Genomic DNA, 15,563 nt, shown 5'->3' with positions numbered 1-15,563 from the left:
CCACAGAATACTTTGACCATATAAAGATGTGGATGAGGAAAGCAGATGTGAGGAATTACAAGCTATCACATTCACATTCCACAGACCAATGTGTGCCTGAGTCCAAGTCCAAAATATTGTCTTAACAAGCAGCCAGAGATTTATTGTCCTCCTGCTGTCAGATGTTAGTCGTAGGGGGAATTTTGAAAGAATTGTACATATGAACACAAGCACTCATATAAACAAACAAATAATTTCCCTCTTACTTCACTTCTTTCCATCTCTCTCTCTCTCTCTCTCTCTCTCACACACACACACACATTCAAAGGTAGGATCTCTGAAGCTCTGGGCTTTCGAGGGAATATTAAAGTTTTGTGATCACGGACAAGATTTCTCGGTTGTGGGATAGAAGATGGATGGTGGATGAAGGGGGGGCCTTTCCAGCTCCAGCAAATGAAAGACAGGAAGCACAGATAAAGCTGAGGCGTGTGTCAGAAAACAGAAGCGGAGAGTTATTGAAGTGTGTGTTGAACACAGCAGCACCATGAGGGATTAGGAGGCCGGGCAGCAGCAGCGATTTGCTCTGGAGAGAACAGCTTACTGACTTTCTGCTTTCAAGGTAACACAGCTTTCGATTCCAGACTCAGCATGTATGCACGCGCTGGCTCAAAGTGCGCTCTGCAAGATTAACGAGGAAGTTTGCTCATTGTGAGAGGAAGACATAATATCTTCCACCAGAAGTCAGGGCTGGAAAAGTTCTTTTTTTTTTTCCTGATGAAAAAAGGTTGTGAGGTGAGGGTTTACATCATACAGTTAGTCATTTCTCCCATGAGACAGTTCCTCTGTAATGACAAGGGTCCGTCCCTTAAGCTGTCCTCAAAGCCCTTCACTTTTCCAGCAGAGGAATGACCTTGTGAGAGAGTCAAAGCAGGGTTATTTGTATGGCAGCTTTCATACACAGAAGCATCTGAAAGTGCTTTATATAACACAAAGAAATGCATTTAAAAAAAAAAAAAAACAAAGTTAAGAGGAAGGGTAAATCGAAGTGGAGTAAAAATGAAACAAAATAAAAAGTAGAAGCTTTTTGTCAGGACATAAATTATCAATCAAAGATATAGGACAGAAAAGACTTTTTCATTTCACTATAAAGTGGCTGGAGTTGGGGCACATTTTACATCATTAGCAAGTTGGTTCCATTTGTGTGCAGTGCAGTAACTAAAAGCAGCTTCATAATGTTTTTGGTTTTAACTTCGAAGCTCTTCGAGTAGACTGTTCCATAGAGATATGAAAGGCCTGTGTTTGGTTTATATTCTTCAAGCAAATTAGAAATGCATTTTTGGGCCAAGACCAGTGAAGTGATTCATAAACTAGCAGACGCTCTTTAAAATCTACCCCATGAACTACATGGAAGTCAGCGTAAAGATTTAAAGGATGGTTCTGGCTTCCTGAAAATGACCATAAGGGTGCTCTGGGGCTCACCTGGTAGACCTCATAGCTCAAGGCTGAGTTCTCTCTGTAGCGGTCTGGGTTTCCACGTTATCTCCTTTCTCCACCATCTTTCCCTTTTATCTCTAAACTGTCTACTAGTAAGTAAAGCAAAACGAAATAATCTTTAAAAGAAAAAGACAGCTGCAGCACATTCAGAATGCTACAACTAAATGCTTTTACAAGAGCCAGAGTGTATTACTCCTGGGGCCACGAGCAACAGACAATCCAACAGGTTGTAAACAAACTACTCCACTTTATTTTGGAGGAAATATGCCTGTAATGTCTGTAACAGCCCTTCAATCCACAGGAAAACTGTGTCTGATCACAATTACAGAAACTGTGATGGATGTTACTTAATGCTAATAAAGTTACAGCCTTTGTTTTCTCTTCTAGAAAAGCTACCCAGGCTAACCAGGTTAGGTTTAGGGTTAGGTGGCTGTTTCTTGTCCCACCTGAAATGTTTTTAGCAAAGTCAAGTCATAATAGAAAAAGAATTTTAAGAACAGGAATAATCAGTTCATTTCTTCCTGTTAAACTATTCTGAATGTGATGTGATTGTCTATGGTCTTTTTGGACTCCATTCCAGCAGCAAGTGCTGCTAGAGATGAATGGTAACTGTACTGCGTCTATATATATTGCCTTCCTAGCTTTCCGGACAAAGCGCTTAACAGTGTTCATTCACCCATTCACACACAAACTCACCCTCACACACCAGCAAGGGGCTGGCCTGCACACTGGGAGCGACTCGGGTTTCAGTGTCTTGCTCGAGGACACTTCGACACATGGTAAGGAGGAGGTGGGGATCGAAACGAACGACCTCTATCTCCTGAGCCACAGCCACCACAGATAAAGGCATGAATGCGTTTATATGGAGACGAAACCATTCATGCTATCATTAGAGGTTCAATTCATCAAAAAGAGGTTCTATTTCTTTCTGTTCATAACCCAGTGGAAACTTGCCCGCCATGTGACACTGCTTCTTACTGTCTACTAATTAGAGGATTAGAGGTGATGTTATTTGTTCAGACTGCGACCTACCAACACCCCCACCCCTCACTGGGGAGAGGGACCCAGTGTAGAGACAAAATAGACAAGGGTGTGGACAAAGACTGGCCTGCCTGCAGTGACAGCAGGACGTTCCCACACACACACACACACACACACACACACACACACACACACACACACACTACTGACTCTCCCAAAAATAGCAGGAACCCCAGGAAGCAGGGGAGGAGGGTTACAAGGGGTGGGCTTTTTGGGGGCTGGGTGGTTTGGGGTCTCAGCTGTGCCTGAGGACAGTGAGACAGCAAAATCCAGGACAAGAACACACACACACACACACACACACACACGCCACTCACTGTTATTAATACAGGTCATCAATTTGGCCTGACCTAGAAAACCTGTCTGCACGAAGGCTACACAACAAGCTGAAACAGACTGACAGGCTCAAAACACATCAAATCCCTCCACTCAGCTCACTGTCTAAAAGACTGGATTATCCCTCACACACATATAAACACACACATTTATGACACAACATACATGCAGACAAAACATACACCCATAAAAACACACACCCTGCAAGCATTGCATGTTGCAGGACAAAAACAGATATGGGAGGAGCGCCAATGCTGAAATAAGGCAACTAATTTAAAAGCCTTTGAAATCATTCTGTGCAGCTGTCAACAGAAGAGACTATTAGTTCCGGCATGTCTGAAACTTGTTTTGTGTGACTCTGCAGGTACAGCGTGTTGCAAGGAAGCTGCCAACCCACGTAAACAGCACTAACCTGCAGTGAGTGATATGGATACCCTCGTTTTTTGTCTTTGTGGTTTTCTTTCCCTAATTTAGACTGCGAGGAGCAACTGTCAGAGTGTTGGGGGCCATGCTGAGTGCATTAGCAGAAGAGGAGAGGGCTGTTGTTGAGGCAGAGGGATGTTTTGAAGGTGAGAATGGAGGGTGAAAGTTGTCTTCCTGTGCCAGCCACTTGCTCTCAGTTAGCCGGCAAGGACGTGCCAGGGGCAAACAGTCGTGTTTGGCTCTGTTCCCTGCTCCCAGACCCTCTGCTTTCATTCATGGTCTCGTCTTAAGAGCTTTTTCCCCTTCCATTGTTACACAAGGCCTATCTAAAGGGTTTATGCCTCTGACTTGTGCTAAGCACTCGGGGTGACAGAGCCAGAGCTCATCACAAATCCTAAAACCCTCTGCAAATTCTTTGTCTCCTTCTTCGTCGCTTTCTGCCTTTATTATTGTTTTTCGCTCCCCCTTTCCCCTCTCTTTCCCTCCCTCCACTTGGTCCCCTCCCTCCTCACTCTCTGCTCGCTTCATATCTTAATGCTTCTATCTCCTCTCCACTCTGACTGTGACAGTGGAGTGCAGGCGTGCTCTAATCTAAGCCAGATGAGCTAGAAAAACACAGGCTTCCTCCACCGGTTGCTTTCCCCATTAACCAAGAGGCCCATAATTTCTCTCTCGAATCACAAGGCAGACTTCTGAGGTTTACCAGCACGTCTGCATATGCACTACAGCAGACGAGCCAGTAAAACTCCTCTATGAGTGATTTATAATGACACTCGCTGCCATCCTCTATCTCCTCACCACTCACTATTGGGCGGTGGCTCATAGCCAGACTCATGGCACCTGTTGAGAATAGAGCAGTATCAAAGCTGATATGCATGACGCTCTCTTTTTAAGGACAGATTTGGACAGATTCCTGAAGGTACTTTTTCAGATCCTATGGGTGCTGTGCTGTATGTAAATATGTCTCCCAATCAGGCCAGACTGAGGGTCCAGTCGCTGTCAGGGTTGAGCTGAGGCTCCATCCTCTGTGTCATGGTGAGTTTGGGCTGAGGCTTTCATTTAGGACTGGCTGGCTCTCGCCCACTGCGGAGGCAGAAGGACATCACGTCCCTCTGGGGACGGTTGACGTCCCGCCCTGTCACTTTCACTCTCGTATCCACAAGCCACAAAGCACATGGCATACAAGTCCAGGCTGCAGGGGTAGAGAAGAGGGAAAGAAAGGGGGGAAAAAATAAACTGCACACTTGAGAAAGGCTGGAGATTGCTGAGAAAAAACATTTATCTGACTTAAAGGAATAATTTTGGGACATACAGTAACACTCACAGTATTTTCTTGCAAGAGTTAAATAAGATGATGATACCATGCTCTGTATGGTAAATATGAAGCTATCACCAGCAGCTTAGCTTAGCATATAGACTGAAATAAGGGAAAAAGCTAGCGTGGCTCTTTCCAAAGGCAAAGAAAACTGCTTACCTGCACCTCTGTAGCTCCAATTAACACCTTATATCTTATTTATTTCATCCACTCCAAGGCAAAAGTATAGAAATTCTATCCTGTTATTTTATGCGGGTTTAGGTGCCGAACTGTTTCTTAGCCAGGAGCCGTGATTTGTTTGAGTCTGGTCATTAGGCTAGCTGTTTCCCCCTGTTTCTAGTCTTTATGCTAAGCTAAGTTAACCGGCCGCTAGCGTTAGCTTCATACTTAGTGTACTATTCCTTTTATTAAATATGTTATTATATCATATATTGCTGTGTATCTGCTGCTTGTTGCTTTAATTGACAGCTCACTATAGTGAAACTGTGTGTATATTACACATATTGCTTGTTTAATCTATGCAAAAACTTGAGTGTAAAAGCAACAATTATACAAGATTATTTGCAGAAAACAGAGCCAGGTTGCTACCTCTTGTGTCACTGTGCAATACGCTTTAACAACATAGATAGCACACACGAACAACACAACATAAATAGTGCGCGTGAAGAACATTTTGAGTGTCAAGATTTCTGCCATGTGAGAAAATAACGTTGCTGATGAATCTGAAACCGTATTTTTCACTTGATTTTGTGTAAACACAGTATTGATCACAGTATGGGGTAGGTGAGAGGACCCCTGTGGCAGCTGATGATTTAACATCAAGAAAAGGCAAGAGGTTGGACTTAAGCAGAATCACCTACACACTGACACAATCATGCACTTCTCACCAGCATCTTGCAGTGCATGCCAAATGAAGCCTTTTCGATGGTCTCCTTTGTACCTCACCTTTATACCCTCACACTCTTTCTTCCTCCTCCGCCCACCTTTAGCTCACAGCAGACGCTACAATAAGTGAGGATCATGAGATTTCAATCAGCAGCAAGATTTAGGAAGTGAGAAAAAAAGATTTAGGAGGTGAGAAAAAAGGTTTAGGAGGTGAGGAATAAAAAGAATGTTTCCTCTAACAATTTATCACTTCCAAGTCCCCCCCCGTGACTACTCAGAGCTTACAGGGCACATCTAAGATGCTAAGTTAATAACACCAGGAGGAGAGCATGGTGCAGCAGGAGAACAGGCTCAGGACTGCACGGTAACACACTCACTAGCGAGCCCCGCATGAATCAAAATGACAAAGCCAATCTAGCGAAAAATTCTCTTTTGCCGGCAGTAAACTGCTCGGTTCTCTGGATGGGTGGATACAGGAGTACAAGCTGGGGAAATTGTGAGTTAAATTGAAATGGTGAAATTCAGTTAGGTGAGCAGCCTCTATAACCTCACCTCTTATTCCTTGTTAAACACATCCTGGTTTATGGCACTAGTATCCTTCCCAGTCACTTTTTGAAGGTGCACATGTGCATCATAAAGGCCTGTCAGCGGAGAAGAAGAAGGTCAGTAAAACTGATTGAGTTCACTTATCCCTGCAGCTGCCTGTTGAGTATAAAACTAACCAGAACCACAAGCTAACCTCAGGAGGGTACAGTAATCTTTATATATACTGCTCGTCTTCACTGTTGCTGCCTCTAGAAGAGCTGTTACAACCATGAAGGCAACAGATCCTCAGTACAGGTCTGTCTCTCAGGTTTGGCTGAGTACGATTGTGAGTAGGAGCGTGAATTTCAAAGCAAAGTCCAAAGGGGTCTCTGAGCATAGTGAAAATTATGGCAAATAAATATATAAGTGGTGAGATGAAAATGTAGTGGATGGGAAAAGCAGAGTTGAGGAGAGAAGGGGTTAAGCTTCTCTTTCCCACAGAGCCCAGGTGCACCATGTCCCACCCCCAGGCTGTGATAGTTTCCACGCTGGGGAGGCCTTTAACAGCCTTGAGTCTGAAGCACTCTATCCCCAATAGCCCATAAAGGACAGTGTTCCCCTGTCCTATTCCGCCCTGTCTGTCTGGTACAGCCTCATAAAAGACTTAACTGGTCTCACATGACCTCTCTGTCCACTGGTGAAGTGATTGGATAGACTCCCAGGTGCAGGTACGTGATTGACGGCTTTACACCGTAAAGGACACGGTGGTTCACTGCTGAGCTCATCCTGTCCAGTCTGAAGAGAACCCCCTCTAGAGATATATTTCTTATGTCACACATCCGCATCAAAACCTGGTTTCTATGTTACCCATAATGCAAATCAACCACTGACAGTTTGGTCAGAGGTTCAGTCGTGTCATACTAGTAGCGACCAATGTATCAGTGAGCCGCTATCCCTCAGGCAGAGATGAGGAGCGGACTACAGAGGTCCAGTAACCTCAGTTCTTTCTAAAACCTTTAAACTTACTGAGTTCAGCCTCAATCAACGCTGGCTCAAGTGACATCAGTTGAGGTTATTTAGCAGACTTTTCTCAGCTGCCTGTGGAGCCACGAAAAGGTTTTATGGACAACTTTTTTTTCATATATGCAGTAATTCTCCCCAAGAACCTGTAAACACACTTAAAGGCAGGGTATGTGAAGCTTTTTTCATCTATTTGTTGAAATTTTCATGAAAGCTCGACAACAATCAACAAATCGAAATGACCAAAAAAAAACAAAATGGCGTGACATAAAAAAGGGAAAAAACCTGGTGTCTGTCACAGGCCTGTAATATCCAATCATTTTATTTGGCCCGAATGAAATGATTGGGGAGGTTAAAGAGACTACTCTCAGTATATTATCTTAATTCTGTCCACCATGTAATGCCAGCCATTATCAGACAGCAATCCTAGTGACTAAGGGCATTGTACTGGTAATTAGCTACTAATTTTAATGACCATATTCTTATGCAGCTTCCACTGCAAGCAAGGATCCAGTTTCATACTTAACTATAGTTGAGGAAACCTTGGATTACCCACTGGGGAGCGACAAACCTTTATTTACAGTATTTTGAGTATTTTGAATAGAGATGAGTTTAGCTGAGCACATTCCAGCTTGGTTAAGTTCAGGTCAGCTCTTTATTGTCCCAAAGGGGAACACTGCTAAAACAAGCACACCTAAACAGACATGAGACACATCAGACAGTGGACAGAATACAAATTAGCAACCAAATTACCAATGTCTTCAAGCAAAAAGTAAAAATACATAAACTGTCTTATTGTTTTACTTGTTATAGAAAGGTAAATATAAGTTTATGGCAAAGGGTTAAATGATGGTATATACAGATTGTTAGTCGAACCACATGTCTGCAGCAGTATAGTCTGGACAGAAGCTGTCTACAATAACGTGGGGGACTTTTCCCTGAATGTTTGCTTGTGGTTTGGCCTTTCTTGTTTTTCCATCCATCCCTCCATCTGACCCCTGCTGACCTCTCCCTCTCTGTCACGATGCTGAGACTGCAGCCGCTCAGCTAGCGTGGCTGAGGAAGAGTGTGGCCTGGGGGAGGCCATTAGCACCGGCCTGACGTTTTTTTTGTAATGAAACAGGATCACCTCCACACAGACACACTTTAGCTTAATAGGGGCCACTTTAGTGTGGTGCAAACACCTCCAGCTCCCCTTCCTGCAGTCCGCAGTCTTAGTTGAAACTAAGATTCTCTGCCCCCACCCCCGTCCGATTCTCCCTCTCTATCTCACCCTTTATCTCTCTCACACACTCGCAATCTTTTACATACACACCCACAGGCATTCCAACACATTTGTTTCTGTTTCTGCATCTGGCCAATGTTTTACTCTTCCATCTTTGTTTTATAAGCACTCTCATGCCAAAAAAAGTAATTAGGTCACAGTTTATCTGAACTAAAGTACTTGCACAATAGTTACATCTCCAGCCTTCTCTCTTATGAAAAGGATATGTACACATATGTCCTCAAAGTGGCTGGATTAAGAGTTTCTTTCTTGGGTCAACAGAGCTGAAAGCCTCAGATGTTCTCGCCATGAACTCATCCTTAAGCTTATTGAGCTAAAACATCTGGGGCCCCCTACTTTCCCTGCACAGCTTTCCACTGAACACAGAGACGAATCCTACAGGGTTTTGCTGGTAGGCAACACACATATACAGTTTACACACACATTGAAAACACACACTGCGGAGGACTGTTGATTGACAGCACTTGACAGGCTATGATGTACTGCTCGTCGGTGAAAAAAACCAACAGCAGTGGCCCGTTTGTCATTACTCCTGCTAATGTGGCCCAGCTGCCTGCCTGTCATGTGGCTCCACCCGTACCCGAATCCCAAGGTGCTTTTGTGTGTGTGTGTGTGTGTGTGTGTGTGTTGGCTGGCTGCTCCCTCTGCTTAAAGCTCCTCAGGAAGAAGAGACAGGAGGGCTGTGCGAAGCGTGTGATGTTAGAGATACAACTACACAACTGTGATCATTACAGAGTTACAGAGGAAAAGGCCGGATTCCCTGCTGTCTCAGTCCAGTGTAAACACCGTTCCCTCTGTGAGAAAAGACAGACCGGGAGGAAGAAAGTGAGAAAAAAGTACAAAATATGAGACAAGGAAGGGGACTGAGCGAAAGGGACCGAACAGACAGCCACAGCAGGGGGCATGCTGTTCTCAGTATTAGACTGTCAATGAATCTCATTAACATCGCTTCTCTAATCAGCATCCGAGAATATTCCACTGAAGGCCATCCGCTCTGCTCCCCACCTCCTTCCTCTCATTTTGATTACACCGATGCATAAATTTACCGTTACTTTTTTCATTATTAAAGGAGCATGATTTGAAATCCTTGAGAAAGCAGCATATGTTGCTCTCTGCTTCTTACTATGTCCAGTGTTCTGTCTTTACACGAGAAACACAGCAGGCTGCCATGTTAAGGATATCCACTCTGCACTCGTCACATCAGGAGAGGCTTGTTTTTCCACCATTTCAGCCTCACTCAATAAGCAGTGGAAATAAATGGGCACTCATGCTGAAAGCCTATTTTTTCCAAATGAAAGCTCACCAGATAGATACAGCCAAATTACTTCCAAACATTGCTCACGGTGACACGAAAAATTTGGGATTACTCGAACATGGTGCAGTAATTTCTGAGACGCTGACAAAAGCCTTCTTGCTTTTATCGTTTTTGATTTGTTGACACCGCTTAACGGCGTTGCTTGTGAATTCTTTCACATTTTTATGATGTGTGCATATGTGGATGAGAAGCAAAAGGAGGACAGGATGTTTGCATTTCCAAAATGTAGGGCAGGTTTGCGCCCTGACAGTCCAGGATGAACTCTCAGGGACAAAGAGGTGTCACATGTGTCACATGACAGGCCCCCAACGGGAAGCCGGCTGGTTGTTAAACAGGAAGGTCTGACCCCATGAGCAGGTCTTCCTCTTTTTTATTTGCCCTGTGCTTCTCCTTAATGAGAGCAGCTGGCATCCAAAGAAAAACAAACTGCAGGTATTGTACAGAGACATCAAAACAGTCATTTCTGATTGTCATCCTCTGAGAGATTTGCATGGCATAAGATGAAGCAGAGGAGATTAGAGGTTGGAAGCCAAGAGTCATGCCAGAGACATTCCCAACACCACACATGCTCATTCTTTAATCATGATCAAGTCCTGCCAATATTGGGAAATCAGAATTCCAAAGGCTGTTCGGTATCAAATGGGACCAGCAAAGCCTCTTGAACATCTGACAGAGTGACTAATGGAGGCTCATGAAGCTTCACTCCCTCAAAAACCCCAAACCTAAACACACCCTCATCGCACTTATAGACTCCGAGTCCCTCCCTTTATGTCTTCTGAAGCAGCCTCAACCTTACATGCAACACTCCTGACACACATCTTTAGGTCCAGACTGATTTACAATCTGTCCTCTAAGTCTCCCTCTCCCTTTCTTGACACTCTCCAGCGGCTCGAGGCAGCGTTCCCATAGTCCTGTGCGCTCTCAGGGTGTGTTCCTGGCACTGAATGTGCAGATAGGATAAATAAATCACACGCAGGCCCTCTGGAGAGCAGAGAAACTGACTGGAACAGGCTACAGGGAATAAAGAAGACATCTGGTGGAGGAGCTGGAGCCTTTCTGGTGAAGAGAAAATGACTTATAGAAAGACATTATGATGCATTATGATAGCACACTGACTACTGGAGCCACTTACATCAGCTCTTCATGGGGTGAAATGTGGCCGTTCAAGTGTGTTTGTTTACATTATTTGGTATTGAATATTCACACTCAGTAAGTATATTTAATCACATACTCTGCTGGAAACTGAAACTGAAATATTGTACTTTTTACTCCACAACATTTTAGCGCTACACTTTGTTTTGGAGTCTGTAACTTGAACTGGTAGAAAACAGGCTAATAAGAGAGATATTTACAGGGGATAAACAAATCGTTGGCTCCTGGTCAGAAGATGAGTTCTTTGTTCTATAACTCTGGGTTTGCTGCGGCATTTCTCAATATGAAAAGCTCAACATTCATCTGTTCAGAGAGTTTGTGTCTGCCCAGTTTTAAGAGCAGTGGGACTGAGAAAGTCTCAGTATGATACTGAGAACTATGTTGTATATAATTTATCTAAAAAAGCAGAGAATTCTATGTACCCAGATGAGATTTGGTATTTTACCACTTACTTTTGAAACTGGACGGTTTGTCAGTCCTGAGGAAGATGTTTGTTCAATGTGCTGTCTGAGTGAGATAGAAAATACATTTAATTTAGTTTTTTTTATACTTTCTTTTGTAAGATAACAACAGATGATGCAAATAGATTGAACTGGTTGGTCATATATGACACATTTAGCCAGGTACCTGCAGGAAGCCTGGGAGACAAGAAATAGAAAGCTCTTTAAACTGTAGGTGTGTGGCAGCTCTTTTCTGTAAACAATCTATTTGAAACATGTCGTTTCATATGTTATTTGAAAGAATAGGCAAACTTCATAACAGTGTCTTGTTATCCCACGTGTGATGAGCCACAAGTGGCATCACATAGAAATGAAAATAAACTAACCAGCTAACTATAAAATATAATGCACCGTTATAGATTAAACTACCCAACAGTATTAACAGAATAGTTAAAATTAGCACAACCGTGACCAGCTATAACAGTAAAACACTACTGACACATTAATGCATCAGAAATAACGATCAAAATATATAATGTATAATAGTAGTCATATAATATAATATAGTATATATATACTTTTGATACTTTAAATACATTTTGCTATTGATACACAGGCTACCTTCTTTTACTCAATACTCAATAATGTTTTCAATCCAGGAGTATTTTCTTGCGTAAATGATCTGAATACTTTTCCACCACTGGTAACTAGCAGGTGTGGACTAGCTGTTGTGTAATATCAACAAAGCTAACCTTAGTTTGCTATTGGCCCATTTCGATTAGAATGAAAAGTAGATGTTATATTACAGACTGTTCATGTTAAACTTAGTTATGGTGTTCTAGCTTGAAAGAAAGCTGAACGCTTCTCATTATGAGATAAAATGACCAGAAGGAGAGATCACATCTCTGTCAGCCAGCGAGTGAGTCAACTCAGAGGGCGTATGTTGTGTGATAGCACATACTGTTAGCCACTTTTGAAAGGCCACTGCATTTGTAGTACATGCACAAACGCAGCCATGAAAGCTGGAACAGTCGATCCTCTATCAGCCATGGTCCCGGTGGGTTAGCGAACACAGATCCTATTAAATACTGTAGCTGCTGCATTCACTAGAGGAAGGGACACACACACACACACACACACACACACACACACTACACTCCATCTGCTATGGTCAGCTCTGGCACAGAGTCAGCAAGATTCTCCAAACGGCGGAGCTTGCTTTATGTGTGTTTGTGTGTGTTTATGTACAAGAGTGTGGAAAAAAACTGAGAGAGAAAAGAGAAGCAGAAGAAGATAGATGAAGCAGGGAGGAAAGTCTGGCCAAGGAGAAAAAAAGTGAAGAAACGAGAACAGCCAACCGCAACAAATGTGCTGCGAGGCTTTCGTATCAGGGTGACAGGTGCATTATCATAGGTTAATGAGAAGCCTAGCGCTGCCTGTAGCTTCAGTCAGGGGAGCACTGCCTCCACTACCAACTCCATCAATCAGATCAGACATAAACTCCCACTCAAGCACCAAGCACACACGCTCACGAGCACACAGGGGTGTATACAATATACCAACACACACACAATCATCTGCAAGTATTCAGTGCAAACACAGCTCATTATAGCTTATGGGGGACACTAATACAACAATATTGTGGCTGCAATTTGGTAGAAAAGATTACAGTGTCGTTATGAGGTATTTTTGGATAATTAACACCTAAAGCGCAGCCCTCAGGAGTGATCATCAGATAATTATGGGTTGTCCTGGATGAGCACACCTTCTTCAGCCGAAACGATTGGTTTTCACATGAGAGGTTTTAGTATTAATTTCTGTACTTTGTTGGAAAAATGTGATGTGATTTCAATGCACCAATATGAGAAACAAAATCTGATGACAGCTGTTGCTTATGTTGCCAGGAAGATGCGACTGTCAATCAAATCTGGATCGAGCAACGTCCTGATGAAGCAGTTTTCTCAATTAACTGATTAATTGTGCCATCTAAAAAAATGTTGTTACTAGTTAAGTAAAGCCTCCCAAAATTCAAAGAATAAGAAAACCAGCAGCTGTTCACCTTTGACAGACCGGACGTGGGTCATTGTTGGCTATTTGCAATCACTGTTGCCACCACTGGCAGCTGCCAAGACAACCAAACAAACAATTCACACCTTAGCAAGCAACAAAACATACATCACCAGCTACTAACGTGCTGGCTACCAGCGTAACAGTCTGTTAAGCTAACTAGCATGTTGCCAGTACTGGCAGCATGCAGCCTGAGGCTGAATTATGTTTCTCAGGGCTGCATGCCTGCACACATGCACAAGGGTTGAATAAACAAATTAACTTGCTGGATGTGCAGGTCCACACGGCGCACAGTGAGATTTAGATGGTGTGCATGTCAGCTCCTCTGTGACCCTCTGCAACCAACAGTTTACCCATAAAACCCTCCTCAGCATAGATAGAAGTGTGTTTAGATGTGTGTGTCTATCTTCGGAGACGTGTAATTCCAGTTTAAGCAACCAAACCACCTAAGCCTCTACTGCTACCTCACCTCAGCAAGCAACATAACATGTTGGTCCATGTTGGTCTATAAAATCAACAGCTCGCTGGTCGGCCCTAAAATGAACAAATTGTGATTTGAATGACAAAATATGTTATAAATAAGAATTCAGTGTGGGCTATGGACATAAAGTGAGGTGTAATACTGAGCCCTGTAAACATACTGTAAACAGCATTTTATTGTCGTAGAGGGTTGAAGTGATACTGATTTTAACTTCTGTTCTGTAGTTTAATCTATAATGATGCATCATAGTTTATGAACTGATCATTTGTTTTTGATTTAAAATTCTCAATCATCTTAGTAGTGAATAAAGAAAGCTGTGATACAAGCGATGTGGATTACAAATACAATATTATCACAATATTGCAATATTATCACTGTGAAATGCAGGGGATTAGAGGAATAAAGTAGTATTTAAGTGCCAAACATTACTTCAGAAAATACACCTAGTTTTATTCTACCCCTGGAAACAGGCTTTCTTTGCTTTTCTCTCTCAGTTCACGCTTGAGTCTCTCCTCATGTCCACCTCCCTCTCTCACTCATCCCAGTCTCCACAGGCAGGAGTGGAAACTGTGTTTTCACATACTCGTATTGCTAATGTTCTACGGTGTTTGGCATGGCAGTGGAGCCGCAGCAGAGTGATTTCAGAGGTCTTTACTCTCCGGGAGCAAAAGAGGCCACATGGAGGGGAGAGCTTGCCCTTATCGTGCTGGATTAGCCTACAAGAGGAATAAGAGAGAGAGAGAGAGGTATGAAGAGGGAGAGGGAGAAAGGAAGGTGGCTGCGGATGAGTCAGTGCATCATTCTTTTTTGGTGCTAGACTCTACAAGCCGCCGGGCAGGAAATGAGGCGGAGGACACCCACTGACCTGCAGCCACTTGCCACTTCTCAGCCTATCACAGAAACAATTTAAACAGCTAATGGAACTGAGCTGATCCTCTTTCCATCTCATACAGAGGCACTGTATGACTCATACTGCTCATTTCTGATTAGAGCTCCTCAGGCTTAAAAGTAATCTGCACCAGACGGGGGATAGACCCAGCTAGTTATGTTGTTATACATATCTCTCAATCGGATACGTGTAAGGGGCGTGAGCGCACGCTGTTTGTTTATGTATGATCCCTGAGAGAGATTAAAAACAGGAAAGCCACTGAGGGTCTGTGCGTGCGGAAGGGAGCAGGCGGACGGGTCACTCTGCAGGTGGAGGTGGGGTCCACTGTGGGGGTGACTGAGGGGCATGTGGTGGTGCTGCCGGGACATGTTCGTGACACAATGTGGACAGGATGCTGACAGGAGCGGGGGCCGTCATAGAGACCCCCCCCCCACACACACACAGACACCATCATCTGTGTTGGACGAGCACCAATGGAGTAGAGAGCGAGCTAAAAACAGGGAGTTGCAGAGGGAACATCCTGGTAAACATTCAGCTCATTTGTATGCTTGAGCTCTGCATAGTGGTGTAAAAGGTATGCATGCTCCATGGTTTTACAAAAATGTTATCCATCCATCCATCCATTGTCTATACTGCTTATCCTTAAGGGTTGTGGGGGGCTGGAGTCAATCCCAGCTGACACTGGGCGAGAGGCGGATACACTCTGGAGTGGTTGCCAGTCAATCACAGGGCCGACACATAGAGACAGCCATTCACACTCACACCTACGGGTCACCGAGTAACCTAACCTGCATGTCTTTGGACTGTGGGAGGAAGCCGGTGTGCCTGGAGAAAACCCACACAAGCACAGCACCGTGCTGCCCACATCTTCATTATTCATCCTTTTATTTCATTCTACCTCAGTGGGACCATCATC

Source organism: Pempheris klunzingeri, chromosome 5 (assembly GCF_042242105.1).
Source record: "Pempheris klunzingeri isolate RE-2024b chromosome 5, fPemKlu1.hap1, whole genome shotgun sequence".
Lineage (NCBI taxonomy): Eukaryota > Metazoa > Chordata > Actinopteri > Acropomatiformes > Pempheridae > Pempheris > Pempheris klunzingeri.
Note: the sequence above shows the minus strand (reverse complement) of the source record.